Raw genomic sequence first — 26,185 nt, 5'->3', positions numbered from 1 at the left:
GAGCATCTGAATGTGTCAACAGAAATGGAGACTCATCAGAGCAGCAACGTTTCTCCAATCTTCTATTGTCCAGTTTTGGTGAGTCTGTGTGAATTGTAGCCTCAGTTTCCTGTTCTTAGCTGACAGGAGCGGCACCCGGTGTGCTCTTCTGCTGCTGTAGCCCATCCGCCTCAAGGTTGGACGTGTTGTGTGTTCAGAGATGCTCTTCTGCAGAGCTCGGTTGTAACGACTGCTTATTTGAGTTACTGTTGCCTTTCTATCAGCTGGAACCAGTCTGGCCATTCTCCTCTGACCTCTGGCATCAACCAGGCATTTGCGCCCACAGAACTGCCGCTCACTGGATATTTCCTCTTTGTCTGAGCATTCTCTGTAAACCCTAGAGATGGTTGTGCGTGAAATTCCCAGTAGATCAGCAGTTTCTGAAATAATCAGAGCAGCCCGTCTGGCAGCAACAACCATGCCATGTTCAAAGTCTCTTAAATCCCCTTTCTTCCCCATTCTGATGCTCGCTTTGAACTGCAGCAGATTATATTGACCATGTCTACATGCCTAAATGCATTGAGTTGCTGCCTTAACGAGCAGTTGGACAGGTGTGCCTAATAAAGTGGCCACTGAGCTTATCTGGCTTTGATTTCTGAAACAGAAGATTAAACTCAGTTGATATAGTAGTGATTGAATTCTCTATTAGCTCTATTATATCTCCTAATAATGCTGATATTTAAATGCTTAGTCATCAAACAAATAATGCAACAATTCAGAGCAATAATAATGAGAAAATAAACCTAAAGTCATTTTAGAAGCTTCGGAAGATCATTTCACCACTGAGGAACAGAGAAAGCGAAGGTTCTGGAAATAGTTCTTCATCAATAGCAAGATGATTATATTTGAATAGCCCAAACTCACATTTTAATATGATTATATATGTATTTATTCATATATATTATTCTTTCATTCATTTTCCTTCGGTTTAGTCTCTGATTAATCAGTGGTTGCCACAGCAGAATGAACTGCCAACTAGTCCAGCATATGCTTTACGCAGCCCTTTTAACTGCAACCCATTACTGGGAAACTAAAATATATTATACAAAACATATTCAGCACAACACAACCAAAATACCCAGTTTAAAATTTAATTTCTAATAAATATAAAGACTTTCTGTAGGAAAAGACCACCAGAATCCCATAATTTCCAAAATCCTAATTATAACCTTGTCTGACATTCCAAATGACGACAGTGTGTCTGCAGCAGCTGCTTTCCTAACCTGCTAATGAATTATAATAATTGCCAGTTCATCGCCACATTGTTAATGAGGTGAAATGGACGTAAAAAGCATCACGGTGAAACATGAAGCTGCACACCATCAGCCAAGGTGGAAGACATATGCTTCTGACTGAAGCCTAAATGACAGATTAATCCTCAACATGACAGCAAAAAGACACCGCTTCAGAGGGTTTCTCCATAATTGGATTAATCCAACACACTTGAATTCAATGCACACGATTATATTTGCATTAAAAATGTAACAGTTTCATGGTGGAGCACTGTAATACGCCATAAAGTCCAATACCTTTAACTCTGGTTTATTTCACATCACGACCTCGATGATTTAACATTGTAAAATGGGATGAATTCAAAGTGAGGTATTACAATATATATGAATATGCCTATAAGTATTAATTTTCTTTGGACTTTATCACATTTTATCATGCATTATAGATGACAGAAAGTAATTGAATGCATAAGTCGAGCCTTTGGCAGCAGTTCGAGGCTTTCAGTGAATGTCTATCTGTAGTCTACACGTTCACTCTCAAGTTTTCTCCATTCTTTTCATTCAAATAGTTCAAGCTCCATCAAGTTGAAAACAAGACACTCCTGGACATTATCCATACCTTGCTGAAAAATCCAGCTAAAACCAGGCAAGGCTGGTTGGCTGGTTTTAGCTGGTTGACCAGACTGGTCTTAGAGGGGTTTTGGCCATTTCCAGACTGGTTTCTAGCCATTTCCAGCCTAGTTTAAAAAAAGTGTTGCATGCAGAACTGTTGCAAACAATTAATTTGTGTTGAATTTAAACAATCAAATTAATTGAATAATGTTCAACTTAATTTGTTTGTTTAAATTCAATACAATTAAATTGTTTACAACCACTTAACATTAAAAAATGAGTAAAGGAATCATCTTTGAATAATTTTTTTCAGTGTGGTCAGGCTGGAAAATGACCAGCCAAATCCAGCTAAAACCAGCTTGACCAGCCTGGTTTAAGCTGTATATAGCTGGTTTTGGCTGCAGCTTGGCTAGGCTGGTCAAGCTGGTTTTAGCTGGTCATCTCCCAGCCTGACCAGCTAAGACCAGGCTGGAAATGGCTGGAAACCATCCTGAAAGTGGCCAAAACCCCTCTAAAACCAGCCTGGTCGACCAGCTTAAACCAGCCAACCAGCCTAGGCTGGTTTAAGCTGGATTTTTCATATATCTTTTTTGTGTGCTTATAATATAGTCCTTTCTCCAGCTCCATCCTTTTGTATAGTCCTTTTGTTTCCAGATTTCTTTCACAAATCCTGGCATAACTGTGCTTTACTGCAGTGCTGAGATCTCAATGCAATATTCTCTAAATAAAGTGTTATGAATTAAAAAAAAAAACACTGAGTCAAAAGATGTTAAAATTTTGTCTCAGTAAGAGCCTTACAGGATGCAATCTTGAAATTGTTTAAATTAATAATTAAACATTCCAATTTAAATGAATAAATCACACATTTTTAAGCCAAAAATATTGCCTTAAAACACATGTATGAATTCACAACATTTTGTATTCCAAGACTGATTGTAAAACAACCTAACTGTAGGTGGCGACGAGTGGCTGTGTTCTTGAATCACTGAATCGTTTATTCAACCGAGTCATTCAGAGCATTAAATCATTGCGTAATTGAATCCTTCATCCGTCGGATTTGTTTAGACTTGCTGTTCCTCCATAAGCACACATCTTTATTACAGGTAAGATCTTGGATAAATTATTCAGTTCAACTGGCGGTGAATCGGTGAATCGTTCATCAAAGAATTGCTATGCTTCATGTTAGCATTGTTTGAAAGTATGAGCTCGTTGCTGCAGCACTTGACGAAACTGTCTAAAATGTACTGTATATTATTTAATTTTAACGGATTTAACTATTGTATAGGTCTATGAGCAACACCACAAAACTACATTTACCCCCTTCATTAATGGCTGAAGTCTCTGTAAACAGTGAATCATTCAGCAAAGAATCGATTCATTCATGTTAGCGTTGTTTGAAAGTGAGTTTTGTTGCTGGAGCAATACATTAATATGCAATACTGTGTCTAAAATGTAATGTATATTAGTGAATTTAACTATTGTATATGAGCAACGGCTATTTTCCCCCTTCATTTATGTCTGAAGTATCTGTAAAAACAGTGAATCGTTCATCAAAGAATTGCTATATTCATTCATGTTAGCTGGCAGTATGAGCTCGCTGCTGAAGCAAAAATAGACATTAGTAGGCGAAACTGTGTCTACTTCATGGTATTTAATATTAACATATTTAACTCTTTTATTTGAGCAACACAAACAAAACTGCCATTTTTTTTCTTTAGTATTGGTTGAAGTCTCTGTAAACAGTGAATCGTTTATGATTCATTTATGTTAGCTTTGTTTGGAAGTGAACTCGTTTCTGGAGCAAGACATTAATATCTAAAACTGTGTCTAAAATGTACTGTATATTATTTAATATTAACATATTAAACTATATGAGCAACAGAACAAAACTACCATTTTATATTCCCTTAATTAATAGCTGAAGTCTCTGTAAAAACATCATTCTGAATCATTCATCAAAGAATTGCCATGATTCATTCATGATAGCTTTGTTTGGAACATGAACTCTTTGCTGGAGCAAAAATAGACATTAATAGGTGAAACTCTAAATTGTACTGTACGTTATTTAATATTAACATTCTGAGCTATTTTAAATTATCAACACCACAAAACTACCATTTATTCATGTTAGATTTGTTATTGGGAGTGTATGAGTGTATTGGGAGTAAGCAAAAATAGACAGTAAAAACTGTGTGTAAAATGTATGTTATTTATATTAACGTGTTGAACTATTGAAAATGAGCAACACCACCCCAAAACTACCATTTATTTACCTTCAGAAATGTCTCAAGTTTCAGTCAGTGTTGTTGTGATTTGTTTTTAAATGAGCAAACGTATTCTGTGCACTGACTATGCATGTTGTAAGTGTAATGATTTTATTTGTGAATGGTTTAATATAATGGGAGTTGTATTGGTTTAAATGGAAACTTTATGATCCCTGTGAGTCTTTTCTGGTAATATGCGTAAAACGCTTTAATAGCTAATGCATATGCACAAAACTATTAAAATGCACTGGCCTTAATGCTTCAAAGATAATGGTTTGTAATGTTTCAATGTTATTTGTAGTGAAAATTAATGGTTTCTGTTGATGTTTTCATTTTCTGGAGCAAATATAGTCTTCATATTGAGATGTTGTGTGTGATGTGTATTTGATTTTGGCTGCTGCTTATCATGCGCACAAATCTTTGTGATTATATTTTATGTAGCAGGGTTCCCCACTCTGCTTCTTAAGATAGAGGTTTGTAGATGTCTCATTAATCTGACACTCCTGCTAATCTGACACAGGAATGGATTATGGACTGAGAAAGCTTTATCGTATCAGTTGTTGGCAGTAATATTTCCCACCTTTTCATGATGGTTTCATATTGTTGGCTTTATTAAATCAGGGATTTTCCCCCCTCTGATAAGCGTGGCTGTTGTTTCAAGAACCTCAAATCTGTTTACAGCGGCCTTTGATCTTCACAGAATATTGGTTTCTTGGAAATTCAATTAGGGCTCAGGCTAGTCACATCTGTATTTTTCTGAAATCATGCGAGACGCTGCTTGTGTGACTTGCAGGACAGATTTTTGGAGTAATCTAGACCGCAAACATTGGATATATTGTTTTGAGATGAGAGAAATGGTTTGCTTAGTAATGGAAGTTCACGTTTTTATTTATTCCCCTTAGGTTGTTCTGAACAAATCTGACTAGTGGACCATTAGACTCGCTGCTAATACGTTTTTCTTACTAAGTTTTTGTCTTGTTTCTAGTTGGGTTGGGCCGATAGACGATGCCATCGTCTATCGCCGATGGCCAATAGACAACACGATGCTGAGCCGGCATTGCCGATCGTCCACCGCCCCCGTCGCAAACCCGCTCACGAAAAATACACACTCAGGCCCCGTTTACACTAATACATCTTAGTGTTAAAATGGCATTTTAGAATGAAAATGATCCACATCCACACCGTGTTTTACCTAGCATCTGTGAACAGCCCTCCGTCTGCTGAAAACGCACATCACATCACGTCTCACTATAGTTGTTAAACGTGATATTCAGACATCCCAAGTCTCCTGGACATTCCGAAAGTGTCTATGTATTTGCGGGACTCATAATGCCCGCAAACGAGTGATAATCTCCTGGAAATCGTGCATCTCCCTCCCGGTCCTCAAATAAGTCGTATGCCCTTCTCACCCCTGGATCCCTTCTCGCTCATCAGACACGTCACGCGCACTCTATTAACCCCCGCCCCCAGCTTTTCACATGATGATGATGTAAGGGTGTCACGATCCTCCAAATCCTCGATTCGATTACATTTTCGATTCTTAAGTCACGATTTGATTTTCGATTATGAATAATCAATTAATTAATAACGAATTAATTATTTGTAGCCTACCGTTTAAACTACCTGACCTCCATGGTCTTTGTTTTACCCATAACCAAATCATACAGTAAATGAATAAAGGTAAGTTACACACATAATTGCCAAAATCTATCTATTGAATTAATCAATCTATTAAAGAAACGTTGGCTAGAATTCTGCATTTTAGGCTTAAATTATAGCGAGACATATGTTATATATAGCAGATAAACCGAGGCTGCATCAGATCGCGAAGCAGATCAATGTTGATCATTTCCGCACTGACAGCTCGAAAGAAAGAACAAAACAACTGGCCTAACACAACATAAGATTAAAACATGAAAAAATGATCAGATAGTAACTTCGGTCAATTTTCCTAACGGATAAACCGAGATCAGGCTGGATAAACAGCTCTCGGTAATATTTCAGCATGCTTTCACTTTCGCATTTACCGGTAAGAATGACATCTCGCCCTTCATATAGCCGTATATATGGCTATCACACGATCATAATACACTGTGATATAGCCTGGGTCGTTAGTTCGTTGCATTGTTTCGTTTTCTCACTACAATCGATCCACTTAATAGGGCAGAGACCGTCTCATTCAGGCGATCTCGGACTGATTGATTTGGCGCGGGTGCGAGCGCAACTGCTGGATAAATGCCAAACAAACTGCGCTAACGGGGGAAACGAGACAGATTCCGAAACAAACGTCTATGTGTGAAAGCACCGTAAGATTGTATTTGCACACAATTGACAGACAGTCGCAGCACGCAGCACGCAGCTCTGGCTCGATCTGGCAGGCAACAAGGCAGGACTCTACACTGACCCGAGCGTCTAGCGCGCTGGCCCTGGGCCTTATTGTCGAGCCCTGAAAGTTTAAGCTCTGTCGACGGGTCTCCTGCGTCTGCACAGTTTAACAAGCACTTCAACAAGCCTGTTTTTCCCGCTTGGCAAGCCGAGCTGACGTGACATTGGGGGCGTGGCAGCATCGACGATTCTATTTTTTTGATTCGATAATCGAAATTGAGCATAAATTTCGATCGATTTCGATTTAAAATCGAAATCGTGACACTCTTATGATGATGCCATCGTCCATCGCGATGTTTCACATTAGACATCGTACGATGCCAAATTGGTCGACATCACCCAGCTCTAATGCCGATGCACAATAATTTAGTCACTGCTGATATTGTTAAGACTAACAATTTGACAACACAGTGTATCAATAACAGTTTGCATGGTTTGGTGTGCTATAAGTTGGTAGTGAACGTTAGATTCAATCATCATCACTGGAACATGGCATCATTTATTGCAATGCGTTTTTCCCTCAGTTGGTCAGAGCAGAAGTGCCGGCAAGGTTTCTAACGTGTTCATACGCCAATCTCTGGTGAAAATCTTTATTTGGGTCAAACTGTCAAGATGCAGAATCCAGAGTGGTGCAGTGACTGACAGACACACAAACACAGTAAAGCAGATTCATCTGTGCTGAGGGGCCGCGCCGATGCCAAACACGTGTAAAGAATATACTTCCGCAGATAACAGCAACTACAGGGTTCTATAGAGCCCCTAAAGGGACAAGGTGGGGGGGAAGAAATTGGGTGGGAGGGGGAAAAAATATTTGTTAAGTTTTTGCTCTCTCTCTCACAGATTGTTTATGTTCCCCTTGGAAACATTGCAATAAAAGTACTTCACAAAAAAAAGCAAAAATATTTGCATTTACTCGTGAAAAAAAAAATAATAATAATAATTGTGTTCTCTCACAATACTTTTCACAAGGATATTTGCATTTCCATGCAATTATCATATATATATTGCCGGCAGCTAGCTCTCTGCAACTCCCACATGGTGACCCACTGAAGATGAGCAGGGCTGCGCCCGGTCAGTATCTGGATGGGAGTCCACATGGGAAAGCTAGGTTGCTGCCGGAGGTGGTGTTAGTGAGTCCAGCAGGGGGCGCTCAACCTGCGGTCTGTGTGCGTCCTAATGCTCCAGTATAGTGGCGGGGACTCTATACTGCTCAGTGAGCGCCGTCTTTCGGAAGAGATGTTAAACCGAGCTCCTGACTCTTCTGTCATTAAAAATCCCAGGATATATATTTATACTTTTTATTATTTATTTTGTTTCCTTGCAAAAAATATATGTAATTGTGTTCTCCCTCTAAATGTTTGCATTCCCTCGCAAAATCTGTTGAATTTGAAAAGCTTTCCAATGCATTAAAGACCAAGCTTGGTAAACATTTTATTAAAGGCCTGATGGTCAGTCTGGCCTGCCACTGTGGCTCTGGCCTGGTGCGTCTCCACCCAAAATTGAAATAGGTGAAAATTGAGTGGCAAAATTTCCAGAATGCAGCTCAATTTGGATGTTTTAAAAACAATAGATTTTTTTAAATGTGTGGCAGTTTTACTTGTTAACATTATACTTATACTAATAGTAAATTAGTCAACTTAAACAACAATGAGGATTGATATTTCTGTTTCACTGTAAAATAATGTAAAAAGAGAAGTCTGTAAATGTATGGTAAATAAACATCAGCTGTATTTGCCAGAATTTGACAGTTATAAATGTGTAGGAATGTAAAATACATTTTCAGTAAATCCATTTTATTCACAAATTAAGGGAGCTTACTGTTAAACTTTTGAACAGTAGCATTTTTACAGTTTTTTTTTTTTGCCGACATTTTTTTACTGTGCATCTTTACGTTCAAATCACTTTTATTTTTACATCATCAGCAACACGTGTGCTATGATGAGTGAAAAGCTTAGGTGCTGGCTCCAGACAGTACAAAATACAGATGCACATACAACATCAGTGGCTTGTGCAGCACTCGGGTCTCCATTGATAAGTGCACAGACGCTTTACCAAGGTTGTGGCATGTAATGCTCCTTACAGAAAGCCACATATAGCCGATGCATTTCTTTTCAAATTCATTATTAATCTCCATGTCTGAGGGCTCCAGCTGATGACTGAGGGAAGTACCGCACATACCACACGCTTCACAGAGAAGACAAGACTCGCTTTCAGTAATGCTCTCTGTGTGCAGTGCAGTTGTGAAGTATTCCAGACGCAGCTCTGCATACAATGACTTAAAGATGTTTTCCGCCCACACCAAGCATGACATTTCTACAGAAAGCCTTCAGTACGTATGCAGTGTAGGGCTGCATGATGGGAAAATATGCGATATGAGATATTTTTGTTGCTATGTAACATGCATACCCTTTAAGAAATGTGATTTATTTTAAAATTGATTGAACAATCATAATAAAATAAGCTAGGGATATATATATATATTTTCTGATCTAATTTAGGCCATGTCTACGATAATATGTGTTTGTTTCATTCATTCATTCATTCATTCATTCATTCATTCATTCATTCATTCATTCATTCACTCATTCATTCATTCTCTCATTCATTCATTCATTCTTTCGTTCATTAATTAATTCATTTATTCATTCATTCATGTATTCATTCATTCTCTCATTCATTCATTCATTCATTCATTCATTCATTCACTCATTCATTTATTCATTAATTCGTTAATTCATTCATTCATTCATTCATTAGTTCGTTCATTCATTCATTCATTCATTCATTCATTCATTCATTCATTCATTCATTCATTCATTCATTCATTCATTCTCTCATTCATCCATCCATTCATTCATTCATTCATTCATTCATTCTCTCATTCATTCATTCATTCATTCCGTTCATTAATTAATTAATTAATTAATTCATTCATTCATTCACTCATTCATTTATTCATTCATTCATTAATTCATTCATTCATTCATTCGTTCATTCATTCTCTCATTCATTCATTCATTCATTCATTCATTCATTCTTTTGTTCATTCATTCATTCTCTCATTCATTAATTCATGCGTTCATTCATTCACTCATTCATTCATTCACTCACTTACTCACTCACTCACTCACTCACTCACTCACTCACTCACTTACACACTCATTCATTCATTCATTCATTCATTCTCCTTTGGCTAAGTCCCTTACTTATCAGGTGTCACCACAGCGAAATGAGCCATCACCTATTCAGGCATATGTTTTACGCAGGGGACACCCTTCCAGCCGCAACCTAGTACTGCAAAACACCTATACACTCTCACATTCCCAGACACACTCATACACTACAGCCAATAGTGCATGTGTTTGGACTGTGGGGGAAATCAGAGCACCTGGAGAAAACCCACACCAACACAGGTAGAGCATCGGAACTACACACAAGTATGCCAACTATGTCAGCCGGGACTCAAATCAGTGACCTTCTTACTGTGAGGCAACAGTGCTATTTAGCCAATTTAGCCTACTCAATTCACCTGTACCACATGTCTTTGGACTGTGGGGGAAACCGGAGCACCCAGAGGTAACCCACGCGAAGGCAGGGAGAACATGCAAACTCCAACTGAGCAGAGGTTCGAACCAGCAACCCAACAACCTTCTTGTTGTGAGGCGACAGCACTACCTACTGCGCCACTGCCTCGCCCACTTTATGATTAACTAAACATAATCATAGTAAGGCCCCATTTGATTGGTCAAATTTGGATAACAACATTAAATGCTTATGTTCCACAGCCCTAATACAGGAGTAATGTGTGTGTAGGCGATGATAAAATGACAAGGTATCAGTGTGAAGACCTGGATGGTCATCCAATATGGCACTTGTACTAAATTTGGCTTTTTTTAAGCATATTTTAGAATAGAAACTGACAGGCGTGTACAGTTTCTTTCCTTAAAAAACCCTCTATAATTATATAGGAAAGGAATTGTCAAAGCTATTCTGAATCATAGCAAATACTGCAGCATTTATGCATCTTGAAAAGACATTTAAATTGCTACAGTCATTCAAAATGAAGTGTTTGGGAGGTTTATGTAAAGAAGAAACTGCTGCAAACTACTGTATATGTGGTGGTTTTGATGCCACGGTTTGCTGAAACTCAGATATGTGCTGTTGTTTTGATAGTCAGGTTTATTCAGAGACTGTTTACTCTGGTTTGAAGTCTTGTAACCAATGCAGATTGAGAAATTTAATATCAGAACGAAACTAAAATGAACAAACAAGCAAACAAACAATCTAAATGCAAAGGCGGATGGACGAGAAGGGGAACCATGACAGTTTTAATTACTTTTCAAGACAAATCTCATTTAAATCTTCTTCTGTTGACTCTTTGGAATGAATCATGCAGTGCTGTTTACATGTAAAGAAGCAGCTAATAAACAAAATATAGGCCCTGTTTCAGCCTTGTATTAACATTTGTTGAGTTGTAGTGTATTGTATTTAAACTACTTTTGAATTACATTTAGATTACTAACTCTTATTTGATGTCATATATATTGAAGTAGGATAAATTAAGATAGGTTGCTGTAACGTACTCAGACTACTTTTGGATTACATGTATTAGTTCTGTGCTAACTATTAATTGATGTCATGTATATTGAAGTAGGCTATATTTTGACATATATTAATGTAATCAGATTTTTTTGGATTACATTTAGATTACATTTGTTTAGATTTTGGTTACATTTGGATTACTTTTGTTTAGATTTTGATTACATTTAGATTACTTTTGTTTAGATTTTGATTACATTTAGATTACTTTTGTTTAGATTTTGATTACATTTAGATTACTTTTGTTTAGATTTTGATTACATTTAGATTACTTTTGTTTAGATTTTGATTACATTTAGATTACTTTTGTTTAGATTTTGATTACATTTAGATTACTTTTGTTTAGATTTTGATTACATTTAGATTACATTTGTTTAGATTTTGGTTACATTTAGATTACTTTTGTTTAGATTTTGAATACATTTAGATTACTTTTGTTTAGATTTTGATTACATTTAGATTACTTTTGTTTAGATTTTGATTACATTTAGATTACTTTTGTTTAGATTTTGATTACATTTAGATTACTTTTGTTCAGATTTTGATTACATTTAGATTACTTTTGTTTAGATTTTGATTACATTTAGATTACTTTTGTTCAGATTTTGATTGCATTTAGATTACTTTTGTTTAGATTTGGATTACATTTAGATTACTTTTGTTCAGATTGTGATTACAGTTAGATTACTTTTGCTCAGATTTGGATTGCATTTAGATTACTTTTGTTTAGAGTTGGATTGCATTTAGATTACTTCTGTTTAGATTTAGATAACATTCAGGGTTCTTGTGTTTAGATTTTAGTAACATTTAGATTACTTTGGTTTAGATTTAAAATACATTCAGGTTACTTTTGTTTAGATTTAGATTACAATTCGATTACTTGTTTAGATTTTGATTACATTTAGATTACATTCAGGTTACTTTTTTAAATTAAGATTACATTTAGATTACTTTTGTTTAGATTTAGATTACATTCAGGTTACATTTGTTTAGATTTAATTAAATTTAGGTAACTTTTGTTTAGATTTAGATTTAATTTAGATTTAGATTTCATTTTGGTAATTTTGTGCTAACCTTTGTTTGACGTAATGTATAATTTTTTAAATTTATATTAGTAAAAAAATATTATAATAGTAAAAAATAGTAAAAAAAAACCTACTATTTCATGTAAAAAAATACATAAACATGACATAAACACTCTTTGCCTTAAAAATATGAAGAATCAAAAATGTGTATTAGTATTAGGCTATTATGAAAAAATAGTTATAAAAAAAACAGAGATAAAATGAGAATCAATGAATTGTGAATAAATTGCTGCCATTGTGAAGATAATATGCAATTATGAGGTAATCCATACAAAAGTTACTGTGATCTGATTTATAAATTGTGGTTTACTCCAATTTTAAGTACTCTATTTTTGTAATTTTTTTTATTTGTTTATTTTTTATTTGCGGTGGTGAATTGGGATGTTGACCTCTGCCCTGTCCTCTTTTGAAGTTGAAAATTCAACTCTACAAAGTGATTTTTAGTGGCATTTAAGTTGTTTGAAATAATAAAAATATGTATAATAAATAATAATAAATAGAGAAATAAGTTTGTAAAATAACAGAAAATCTACTAATACAAAGTTTTGTAGTGTACAACATCACCCAGACAATATATCAATTTATACTATAAAAATGTTTTTCCAAATTTTAAGGGTTAGGTTGTTGGACAAAAGAATAAGATCCCATAATGTAATTTAAAAGCATGATTAATTTGTGGGAAACATAAAATGAATCACACAATACAGAAAACTGCTAATTTATGGATGTTTTTTTGCAGTGGTGTAAGTGCTCTTTTGTGGCTTGTTGAACACATTTGACCCAGCAATCAAATTGATTGTATTTTTTTTTTGTCTGGAAGTGGACATAAGTGGACAAGCTGAAAACATTTTCGACCCATTTTGCAAATTGCACCTGGGTTTACTGTTGTATATTATTAAGCTGAACTGATGATGATCATGTACATGCAATCTACTGAGATAAAACAGTTTCTGCGGCTTTAAATAATGGTGCAAATACCATAAACTGACTACTACAACCCTTGGGAAGATGTTTTTAATATTAAAATAAGTCCAACTACAAAAATCACTGTCCATGCTATTTTTGTGTTAATGTCTCATCGTGTCTTTAGTAAATCCTGACAGTTTTTTAATGCTCTAGAAAGATTTGTGCTCGTACAAGCTGTTAGGAAATCTGTCCCTTTGTCTCTGCTGTCGGATGCAAATCATGGGCTTGGACATGTTTAGTATTTGAAAAGAAAAATGATGGATGTAGAGACAAACATTAGTAAAGGTTGCCAGTAGCAGCTGAAATACTCTGGAAATAAAACAAAATTTATTGTGCAAATTAAAAGGAAACATGGATTTAAAAAAAAAATGCTAGATACATTTTTGATAAAATGTGTTTGTGTAAAAGGGCTTAGATTTATGTTTTTTATTATTTGTCTCTCTTATTTATTGTCTATTTTTTCATGGGTTTGGAAATATATAGTCCAAAAAAACTTATTTTTTACAAATAAAGAAAATATTTGTATATATTTTTTTATACAAATAAAGAAAATAAATAATACGAAAAATAAATTATAAAATCATATAAAATGTATATGTGAGTGAAAATGCTAAAATTGATCAAAAACCTTTTGTATTTTGTATTTTAGTTGCTATATATATAACACAGCATTTTATATGATTTTATTATTTATTTTTCGTATTATTTATTTTCTTTATTTGTATTCGATTGCAGAGTTTTTTTATGGGTTTAAATTTTTATTTATTTTTTTCATTAAAAACAAAAACGTGCAGAAACAAAACCTCTGCAATTTGTAAAGGTTGCCAAGCGCAGCTGAAATACTCTGAAAATAAAACTAAATGTTCTGTGCAAATGAAAAGGAAATATGGAATTGAGAAAAGATCTTTACGTTATTGATAAATGTAAGCATTTTCACTGACATACACATTTATATTATTTATTATTTATTTTACCCTATTATTTATTTGCTTTACAGTCAATCAAATCAATCAATATATGACTAATGGTTATGACTAATTATTAAACTCATGTAAATCATAAAACCAGATTTTTTTTATTGTGGAAAATCTCTGTACAAATAAACTTAAATTGAACTGAACTGCTGCCAAGTGCAGAATATTTGTTCTCCGCTCAGCTTTTCCTGCTGTTTGTGTTTGTGTGTTTGTGCTATTCACGTCAGATGGTTAACAATCAGCAGCTGTACGCTTGAACTGATACAAATAAAACCGGATGAGCAGATCAACTTGAATGGCATATTATTTGTGTAAGCGTGTGTCCATATCATTTCCGCCATTTGCAAGTAAATGTGCTATTATACAGCACTGTACCATCCTAAATACAATCTTCGCACTGTTTTTTTTTTTCTTATTTTTTTGCAAGACAGAAAATGCGTCTTCATATCTGAACTGCTGATTCTACTGAGACGTCAAAAACTCACTGGCCACTTTATTAGGTACACCTTACTAGTTCCAAGTTGGACCCCTTTTGCCTTCAGAACTGCCTTAATCCAGAGATTCAACAAGCTACTGGAAATATTCCTCAGAGATTTTGCTCCATATTGACATGATAGCATCACACAATTGCTGCAGATTTGTCGGCTGCACATCCATGATGCCAATCTCCCGTTCCACCACATATCAAAAGTGCTCTATTGGATTGAGCTCTGGTAACTGTGGAGGCCATTTTAGTACTGTGAACTCATTCTCATGTTCAAGAAACTTGAAGCTTCATGACACTGAACTGCAGCAGATCGTCTTGACCATGTCTACATGCATAAATGCATTAAGTTGCTGGCTTGTGATTGGCTGATTATAAATTTGCATTAACGAGCAGTTAGACAGGTACATATATACATATTTTTTAAATATTCAGGTTACTGAATAATTAATGTCTGATCAACTTCGAACAGGCTCAAATAAAGGCTTGTTAAGTGTCTTAGGGGAAGGTAAACGTCTTGGGATTCCCTCGCAAGCTTTGTTTTTCCCCGATGCCTGCGGTGAGCTTATGCAGCACATCTCAACACGGTTAATGGAAGACACTGACTGGAAACACATCTCAAATCCAGGTCTGAAGGCTCGTGAGGAGCGTCGAGGGAGGAACACTGTCGCCGAAACACTGTCAAGGGCAAACTATAGCAGGACAGGTGCATTGGGAAATGGGGCTGGAAGAGGGGAAATTATTGGTTTAGCTTTTGCAGTTTTGTTGAGTGGACGTTTTCGCTCAATTGTTTTCAGGTCAGCGGAATTAAAGCGTCCGGCTGAAGTCATGTTGATCAATCAGAGAAATGGATTTTTGTGTACGAGCCTGGCAAACATGGGACCTTAAACACACCTCCATTAACTCGCATGCAGAGCACTCCACAAACAAGAAGGCATGTAATTTTATTATTGGTGAAATGATCGTGCTTTACCACAAACAAGACCCCATTTTAAAGGTGCTTTGCTTTTCCTCAGCGAGAAATCGATCTTTCTTTTCCCCTTTCCTAACAGCCTTCAGATAAATATTGCAACAGGAACAAAATCTGCTCTGTCATTGATTGGGTTTTCTTATCTAATCACCCAACATTTACTACTAGCGCATTAACGGTGAGAATGCTAGACTGAAGAAACAATAATAATGAATATTTGCTACCAGTTAAGCTTTATTGACTGTCCTTGTTGTTTACCCTACAAACAATAATTTCTTGTTTCTTTGTTGCTTTAAAAAAAAACAAAATGCTGAAATCTTTTACAGGGATGCAGTCACATAATTAAAGGGGTAGTTCATCATTTACTCATTAATGTTCAAGCTTCTTTTGTTAAATACAAAAGAAAAGGTATTTTGAAGAATGCAGAAGATGCTCGCTGCAGAAGTTGGGACTAGCTCAACTTTTCAAGCGCTGACGGAAGCGTCAGGCAATCAGATCGCTGTATGCAAATGCACCAGCTAGACAGTGGCCTAATGCTGACTGAATTTCATTGGCTGACGCTGCTATGATGATCGCTTCAGCCCCAACTTCCGTCAAGCGTTGACGCTGAAGCCCCGTGTGAATGGGGCGTTAGGCTACTATGGCGAGGGAGACGAGCGCGAGTATTTACAACGCTCCAACTATTTAAAAACGCAGAAACTGTGCTCAATTTCACTGCAAGTTTTTCTGGACAGTCTTTCACTGACATTTACAGCAGAAGCTCCTATTTCACTGCAATTAAGAGAATGAAAGTAAACTCCATTTCTCTCTCTCTCTCTCTCTCTTACTGTTGCCCATTTGACCTCCTGGCATGACTTTTCCTCTCCTCTCGGCTGTTACAGCGATACTTCTGGATAGAGGTCTGCATTCCCGCAGGACCAGACCATATTTCTTGCGGTGCGGAAATACATTTCCGAATAAAGCGCCGGAGCGGTCGGAAAATCGCTCCCGAGCGAGCAAGCAAGCGCGTGCCTGTGTGTTTATGTGTGTGAATGAGAGAGAGCGTAATGCTGTGTTTCGCTTGCTTAGTGTTTTGTGTCTATGTGTGTGTGTGTGTGTTTATTGACCTTATTCTAAAATGCGGAAGTGCGCCTGTTTTCGCGATTGTTTGAGAACTTCCGATTCAGTCGCCTATGGGAGAAATGACTAGGAATAATAAACGGCAGAAAATGGTCAAAGTACTTGCTCTAAAAACAAATGCATGCATGACTACACAGACCAAGTAGAATAATATTATAAGCAAATAACAAGATGCAACATCAAACAGCGTAACGAGCAGTTTTTAACGTCAAAAAATGAATGGAAGTAAATGTGACCGGAAGTCTCGAGCCAAAAAGATTCAAATGGCAGCGCCCGCTCATCAACGGAGATTAAGGTGAATACAGACAGCTTGTTACAGGTGTGTGTGTGTGTGTTTATGCACTTGTACATAATTATTTTCTAGGGTTCGAAATTTATACAGATTTTACATTTTTCCCTCATTCTTCTGTCGGAATGGGTACAAAGTTGGCATTGAATTTTATTTGAAATGGTATTAAAAAGGTCTTAAAAAGCCTTGAATTTAATTTGGAGGATCCCGCAGGTACCCTGTAGTAAATATTAGTGATGTCATTTTAATTATTCATCAATGTGGTTTTGTAATTAAGGAGTAGAAAGACATATGTGACAATAATTAGTACTTTAAAACTGGCTTTTAAATACATTTATCATGGTAAACACAATTTTTTGGCATTATTTATTCAAGAAAACTATGTTGTTGACTTGCACCAATTTACAACATGAACTTTACCTGCCTTTTCATTTTATCCATCCAGCCAGCCAGCCATCCATCTAACCATCCATCTAACCATCCATCTAACCATCCAACCATCCAACCATCCATCCATCCATCCATCCAGCCATCCATCTAACCATCCATCCAACCATCCATCCAACCATCCATCCATCCATCCATCCAACCATCCATCCATCCATCCATCAATCCATCCATCCATCCATCCATCCATCCAACCAACCATCCAGCCATCCATCTAACCATCCATTTAACCATCCATCCATCCAACCATCCATCCATCCATCCATCCATCCATCCATCCATCCATCCATCCATCCATCCATCCAGCCATCCATCTAACCATCCATCTAACCATCCATCCAACCATCCATCCATCCATCCATCCATCCATCCAACCATCAATCCATCCATCCATCCATCCATCCAACCATCCAACCATCCAACCAACCATCCATCCATCCAACCATCCATCCATCCATCCATCCATCCATCCATCCATCCATCCCGCCATCCATCCATCCATCCATCCATCCATCCAGCTATCCATCTAACCATCCATCTAACCATCCATCCATCCATCCATCCATCTAGCCATCCATCTAACCATCCATCTAACCATCCATCCATCCATCCAACCATCCCTCCATCCAACCATCCATCCAACCCTCCATCCAGCCATCCATCCATCTAACCATCCATCCAACCATCCATCCATCCATCCATCCATCCATCCATCCATCCATCCATCCATCCATCCATCCATCCATCCATCCATCCATCCATCCATCCATCCATCCAACCATCCATCCATCCATCCATCCATCCATCCATCCATCCATCCATCCTGTTCTAAAAGGCTTCAATGAAGTAATTTCGTCATCTCAAGCCTAAGTATTTTGAAGACATCACTAGATTCACTACAAACATCTCCAGATCTCATCAAACCCTGTTGTATAAGTTAGCCGGAAAGAAAAAAGTTTCAAACAAATTGAGGCAATGAGAAGCCTAATTTGGGCTATCACTCAGCATGGAAGATGGGACTACCTTTGATGGTGATCTCCCTCTGGACGCCATTTGCCACACAGATGCTTCAGAGACATCTGGTGCATTCTGCAGAGAAGCATTTATTAGGCAAACGGCAATTAAATCTAGCGCTGTAATAAAACCAGAAGAAAAACATGGAACGGAGGCTTTTTTGACCTTTAAAAATGGACTAACGCAGTTCAAACAACAGTCAGACCAAAGAAACATAATTTGTGTTTTGGAAAATGACCCTCTTTTGACTGCTTTTATCGTTTTTATTCCAAGATCACATCACATTTATGAGAACTACAGCTTGAGCGCAGTGGCTGTTTTGTTTGTGTGTGATGAATGAAGGTTTAGGGCAGAAACAACATTTGCGGTTGCTATTTAATTAAGTCATCTGTATGGAACAACAGGGAGGTCTGAGGTGAAAAGCACATTTAATGACGTTATCTCGAAATGCAAACTTTCGCCCGGAGCAACCGTCACTCCAGTGTGCACAAAACACATTCATTAAATGAGCAATTAGCGGGCTTATGCGTTCACAGATAGGTGGGAGTAGTTACAAATGGATGCAAATGTACTTTAAAAAGCATGCATGACAGATTTATGCAAATGTGTCGTGTTGATTAGATAATTTAATTGTATAATTGAGTTTATCACAGGATATTCTGTGAGAAGGCAGTGTATTTTTTGTATTTTAACGTCCCCAAAATATTACAATAATTTATTTGCCATCACTTATTATGTAATTAACACTAGTTAACTACATTGTGTTCAAGCATAACTGTTTTGAAGGAAGTCTGCATGCATCTATCACCCTATTCACCTTATAAACAAACAATAAAATACTTTAGTAGATGTTAGTTATGTCATTTTAATTATTCACCAATGCAGTTGGTATTTAATGCGTAGAAACGCCTATAATCATATGTGGAAAATAATTAGTACTTTAAAACTGGATTTTTAATACATTTATCATCATTTTTGCCATTGTTTATTTATAAAAAAATATGTTGTTGACTTGCTCCAGTTTATAACCTGAACTCAACTTGTGTTTCATTTTATCTGATATTTTAAGACACTAAGATATCAGTCTACAGCAGTCGTCTCAAACTCCTGTATTCCTGTAGGGCCGCAGCTCTACGTAGTTTAGCTCCAACCACCTCCAACTCTAGTCTCTAGAAGTCTTGAACACCTTGATTAGTTGGATCAGCTGTGTTTGATTACGGTTGGAGCAAAACTGTGCAGAGCTGCGGTACTACAGGAATGGAGTTTGAGACTTATGATCTACCCTCCCCCCTTCATCATGATGTAAGGGTGAGAAGATTTTAATGTGTACCAAAAATATTACAATTACACGATGCCAATTTTCAGATTTCATGATCTGTTGACTCTAGTTTCCACCATTTTTTCATATAAAATAATTTATTAATGCTTGGTATCTCATTTTACTCATTTACCATTGCGCTTTTGTGATTTAAAGCAAATAGAAAATGGTAACTATCTACATATCCATCCATCCATCCATCCATCCATCCATCCATCCATCCATCTGTCTACCTGTCCATCCATCCATCCATCCATCCATCCATCCATCTGTCTACCTGTCCATCCATCCATCCATCCATCTACCCGTCCGTCCATCCGTCCGTCCGTCTGTCTGTCTGTCTGTCTGTCTGTCTGTCTATCTGTCTACCTGTCCGTCCATCCATCCATCCATCCATCCATCCATCCATCCATCCATCCATCCATCCATCCATCCATCCATCCATCCATCCATCCCTTCATTTGTCTACCTGTCCATCCATCCATCCATCCATCCATCCATCCATCCATCCATCCATCCCTTCATTTGTCTACCTGTCCATCCATCCATCCATCTATCTATCCATCTGTCTACCTGTCCATCCATCCATCCATCCATCCATCCATCCATCCATCTATCTGTCTAACTGTCTATCCATCCATCCATCCACCTATCCATCCGTCCATCCGTCCGTCCATCCATCCATCCATCCATCCATCCATCCATCCATCCATCCATCCATCCATCCATCCATCCACCTATCCATCCATCCATCCATCCATCCATCCATCCATCCATCCATCCATCCATCCATCTATCTATCCATCTGTCTGCCTATCCATCCATCCATCCATCCATCCATCCATCCATCCATCCATCCATCCATCCATCCATCCATCCATCCATCCATCCATCCATCCATCCATCCATCTGTCTACCTGTCCATCCATCCATCCATCCATCCATCCACCTATCCATCCATCCATCCATCCATCCATCGATGCATTTATCTACCCTGTCCGTCCTTCCATCTATCTATCTATCTATCTATCTATCTATCTATCTATCTATCTATCTATCTATCTATCTATCTATCTATCTATCTATCTATCTATCTATCTATCTATCTATCTATCTATCTATCTATCATACGTGTGTCTGTGTGTGAAAGGAAAAAAGAGAGCAGCATGGTATGAGGAATGGCCATGGGTTGGGCGTTAGTATGATGTAAAGTATGAAAAGTTTGACCTTTTAACAACTTAATAACATGACGGAGGAGCAGCAGATTACTAGAGGGCAGAAAGGAGCAGGAGAGCGATCATCCTTCACTTTCAGCTCTCGTTCTTCATCCGTCTGTAATCCCCGTGTGCCATCGCTCTCTCCGGTCCAGCAGATCCGGGGTCCCACACAATCCTGCTGAATCTCGGAGGTCAGAGGGGCTGATGGTCCGTCACACAGTCAAATCCCCAGAGCAAGAGGCCTTCATTATGGATCTGATGCTCATCCCTGAAACAATCAGTTCATTGGAGCCCAGTTTCATGCTGTTCTTTATAGATCTACAGTCCTTCACCTCTTTACTGGACATTTCTGCAGTTTTTTTGCAATCACTGTGGCACCACTTTCAGAACATAATAACAGTTTCTTTTGTTTATTTATAATTATCATTCAATTCTAGTGGTTAATGTTTCTCCACTTATTTTTTTTCACATAAGTGCAGTGTGGAAATTGTAACTTTAAATGTTTGGAAACCAGCAGTCTCATTCGCTTCGATTGATTTATAGCCACACAAAACAGCTCATTACAGTTGAATGCAAAATTATTAGTCCTGATTGAAAGCATAACTAAGCAAATACTCATACATTAATGAATTGAATAAATTATTAAATAAATAAATTCTCCTGAATGAATGAATAGATGAATAAATAAGTACTCCTTAATAAATGAATGAATGATTGAATAAACAGATAGATAAATAAATAAATACTGCTTAATGTATAAATGAATAAATAATTAAATAAATGCTCCTTAAAAAAGAAATGAATGAATGAATGAATAAATAAATAAAGGAATAAATACTTATTAATGAATGAATAATTGAATGAATAAATAAATAAATAAATAAATAAATAAATAAATAAATACTTCTTAATGAGTGAATTAATGAATAAATAAATACATACTCCTTAATGAACAAATTAATGAATTAATATTCCTTAATGAATAAATTAATGAATACTCCCAATGAATGAATGATTGATTGAATTAATGAATGAATGAATGAATGGATAAATGAATGGATAAATGAATTGATAAATGAATGAATGAACGAACAAACATTCTGTAATGAATGAATTATTGAATACGTACTCAATGAATGATTGAGTGAATAAACAAATATTCCTTAATGAATAAATTCATAAATAAATACTCCTTGATGAATGAATGAATGAACAAATATCCCTTAATGAATGAATGAATGAATAAATACTCCATAATGAATTAATGAATTATTATCCCTTAATGAATGAATGAATGAATAAATATTCCTTAATGAATGAATGAACGAATGAATGAATGAATATCCCTTAATGAATAAATGAATACTCCTGAATGAATGAATGAATGAATATCCCTTAATGAATGAATGAATGAATGAATGAATGAATATTTCTTAATGAATTAATAAATGAATGAATGAATAAATAAACAAATATCCCTGAATGAATGAATGAATAAATACTCATGAATGAATGAATGAATGAATGAATACTCTTGAATGAATTAATAAATGAATGAACAAGTATCCCTTAATGAATAAATGAATGAATGAATAAATAATCCTTAATGAATTAATAAATGAATGAATGAATAAATAAACAAATATCCCTGAATGAATAAATGAATGAATGAATAAATACTTCTTAATGAATGAATGAATGAATGAATGAATGAATACTCCTGAATGAATGAATGAATGAATGAATGAATGAATGAATGAATGAACAAGTATCCCTTAATGAATGAATGAATGAAAAAATACTCCTTAATGAATGAATGAATGAATGAATGAATGAACAAGTATCCCTTAATGAATGAATGAATGAATAAATACTCCTTAATGAATGAATGAATGAATGAATGAATGAATGAATGAATGAATGAACAAGTATCCCTTAATGAATGAATTAATGAATAAATACTCCTTAATGAATGAATGAATAGTGTATGAGAATTACCAATACTGACACTATCTACTTTAAATTACGCAACAATAAATAAATATACAAATAGATAAATAAAAATGATACTTTATTATGATTCAGCAACTGAACAGATTGTTATTCAGCTGTAAACAGTTCTTTGGTGATGGTCTGCCACCCAATATTCCAGCCAAACATATTAAAAATAAACTAATATCGCTAGTGTAGCGTAAAAGATGACCAAAACAACAACAGCAGCTAATATTTTGGTAAATAAAGCAGTGTAATTTGCTAGTTGTTTTCAGTATGTTGTGTCTTTAGCAGCCAGCGCCCTATTGATATTTCAGCCAAAGCGAAGTCATTTAAGATTTTGCCGCACTGGCATCACTTTTGCTCGTGATTATGTTTGTTTGTTGCATCTTATCCATGTTTTGTGTGCAGAATAGATTGTCCGAGGAGCGCTAGCTGTTTTGGACAATGATTTTGGCCCTCTAAAACTAAACAAGGCATCAAGTGAAGAGTATAAAAGCACACAGAGATGGTCAAGAGATGCAGTCGCTGTTGACTTTGACTGTGGAATGAATGTTGGCGCTGAAGGGTGTCAGAAACTGCTAACATTAGGCGTGCATTAACATTTCAGCAGCCAAAAACTGAAAGGAAAACAAAACACAACCATAGCTGGAGTAGCATGATATTTCATTTTTGACAGGGGTTAAAACAAGACTGTGAGGGCTAGAGTAAATGTGTTCAACAAGTTATAGGGATGTTTAGATTATTATTATTATTATTATTATTAATAATTCATAATAATAATGGCAGCCTAGTGGCTTAGTAGTTATCTCTGTGGCCTCACACCAAGGAGGTTGCTGGTTCGAGTCTCGGCTGGGCCAGTTGGCATTTCTGTGTGGAGTTTATGCTGAGATAATCAGTTGGACCCAGTCAGTTTTAATCTCAGAAGTGTTTCAGCAACACGTCCTGTAATGTGTGAGAATCAGGTCAGTCTGTACAGTAGCAGGTCTTTTGTGGCTGTCTGAACATGTTTGACTACATTCCGTCTTGTGATTTTGACTCCCCCTGGACTTGGCTGAAAGTAAACAAGCTCAAAATGTTTTAGATCCTGTGTTACACCTGTATTTTTTATGGTTTTCCAGTTGTGATTGACAAAAACACATCTTAATATCAGGTGTAAACAACGCCACAGAGATTCAGGTCTGCACTGACATACAGCAATAGACATAAAAGACAAAGTTGAGAGACTTAATTTGCAATTATATAAAGTTGATCAGCTCTCTCAACTGCACAAAATAATAAATAAATACTCCTGGAATAATAAATAAATAAATACACCTTGAACGAACGAATGAATGAATGAATAAATGAATAAATAAATGAATAAATAAATAAATCAATAAATAAATAAATAAATACTCATTAATGAATGAATGAATAAACAAATAAATAAATACTCTTTATTAAATGAATGAATGATTAAGTGAATAAACAAATACTCCTGAATGAATGAATAAAGAAATAAATAAATAATAATTAATGAATGAATAAAAAACAAATAAATAAATACTTCTTATTAAATGAATACATGATTTAGTGAATAAACAAATACTCCTGAATACTAAAAATAAATAAATAAATAAATGAATGAATGAATGAATGAATGAATAAATGAATGAATGAATAAATTAATTAATAAATACTCATTAATGAATGAATAAATGAATGAATGAACAAATAAAAACTCCTTATTGAATGAATAAATGAATGAATGATTAAGTAAATAAACAAATGCTCCTGAATGAATAAATAAAAATAAATAAATAAATACTCATTAATGAATGAACGAATGAATAAATAAATACTTCTTATTGAATGAATGCATGATTGAGTGAATAAACAAATTCTCCTGATAAAATAGATAAATAAATAAATACTCATTAATAAATGAATGAATAAATGAATGAATAAATACTTATTGAATGAATGAATAAATAAATACACCTTGAATGAATGCATAAATGAATAAATACTCCTATTTAACAAATAAATAAATGAATGAATAATTGTTTCTTATTAAATGAATGAATGAATGAGTGAATAAATAAATACTCCTGAATGAATGAATCAATAAATACACCTTGAATGAATGAATGAATGAATGAATGAATGAATGAATGATTGAATTAAAAAATAAATACTTCTTATTTAATGAATGAATTAATCATTAGTGAATTAATGGGTGGGGTTAGGGCAATACAAAATACAGTTTGTACAGTATAAAAACAATGGGAACCTATGTAATGTTCCCCACCATTCGCAAAAACAAATGTGTGTGTGTGTGTGTGTATGTTTATATTTATTTATTTATTTATTTATTTATTTATTTATTTATTTATTTATTTATTTCAGCTCTCTCCTCATGAAATGAAAGCCGAACTACAGTACCTTTCACCAACACACATATGAAACCCATTCCTAGAGCGTCTGCTTTCTTGTCTTCATTCCCGATGGGTCAGGCCACCCTAAACCCTCAATACAAACCTTATTTGGCCTCAGAACATCTTTCTCTTAAAAATGAAAGCAATCATCAGTCCGGTCAGGCTTTTAGCTTTCTGCCGTCTGAAGGAGAACCGCAAGCTTGTTACGCTAAGCTGCTGAAAGCACAGCGTTTCTATCTAGCATATACAGTACGACACGCAGACAGTGGAAAATAGCTGTATCAAAAGGTCATTTTTTGATGCTGATGTGAAACGTTGTTTATTTAAGTCCACCATGGCATTGGCGATGGATTGTGCTGGACGGCGTAGAGACAGATATAGATTCACAGAGGCTCGGGGCTTTCTTTAAGAGACTGTTTTTGCTTAAAATCAAGATCAGGGTTTCCTCACGATTCTGTAGATGTAAAACAAAGACTAATATGTGTAGCGTATTATAATTGATTTTCTCAAAACAATTCTTATGGTAAAACAACACTAATAATATTAGGTAAATGTGCAGGTCTAATGTTGGCTAAAATGCTATATTTTGTATAGACTTTAAGTGTTGTCTTGAACAGACTTTAAATATGTCCTGGTTGTTAAAGATTCACGAAACCCTCGAGTACTTTTTTTGAGATGTTAACAGATGTGTGTGTGTTGAGCATCATTTAAGACAATGTTAGCACCTGTCAGCTTTAATTGTAGGGAAAACTGGATAAT

General features: G+C 35.7%; 1 protein-coding gene across 1 annotated transcript in view; it reads left to right on the top strand.

The window, feature by feature from the left end:
- The first annotated feature begins 2,801 nt into the window (after nucleotides 1–2,801).
- si:cabz01090165.1 overlaps nucleotides 2,802–26,185 on the top strand; it is a 326,808-nt gene continuing 303,424 nt past the window's right edge. The window contains exon 1 of the mRNA XM_073928779.1: nucleotides 2,802–2,986. The gene's annotated coding sequence lies outside the window, so the exon portion shown is untranslated. The remainder of the gene's footprint in view (nucleotides 2,987–26,185) is intronic.

Source organism: Danio rerio, chromosome 18 (genome assembly GCF_049306965.1).
Source record: "Danio rerio strain Tuebingen ecotype United States chromosome 18, GRCz12tu, whole genome shotgun sequence".
In the NCBI taxonomy this organism is placed as follows: Eukaryota; Metazoa; Chordata; class Actinopteri; order Cypriniformes; family Danionidae; genus Danio; species Danio rerio.
The sequence above is the reverse complement of the archived record's forward strand: the minus strand, read 5'-3'. Positions and strand labels throughout refer to the sequence as shown.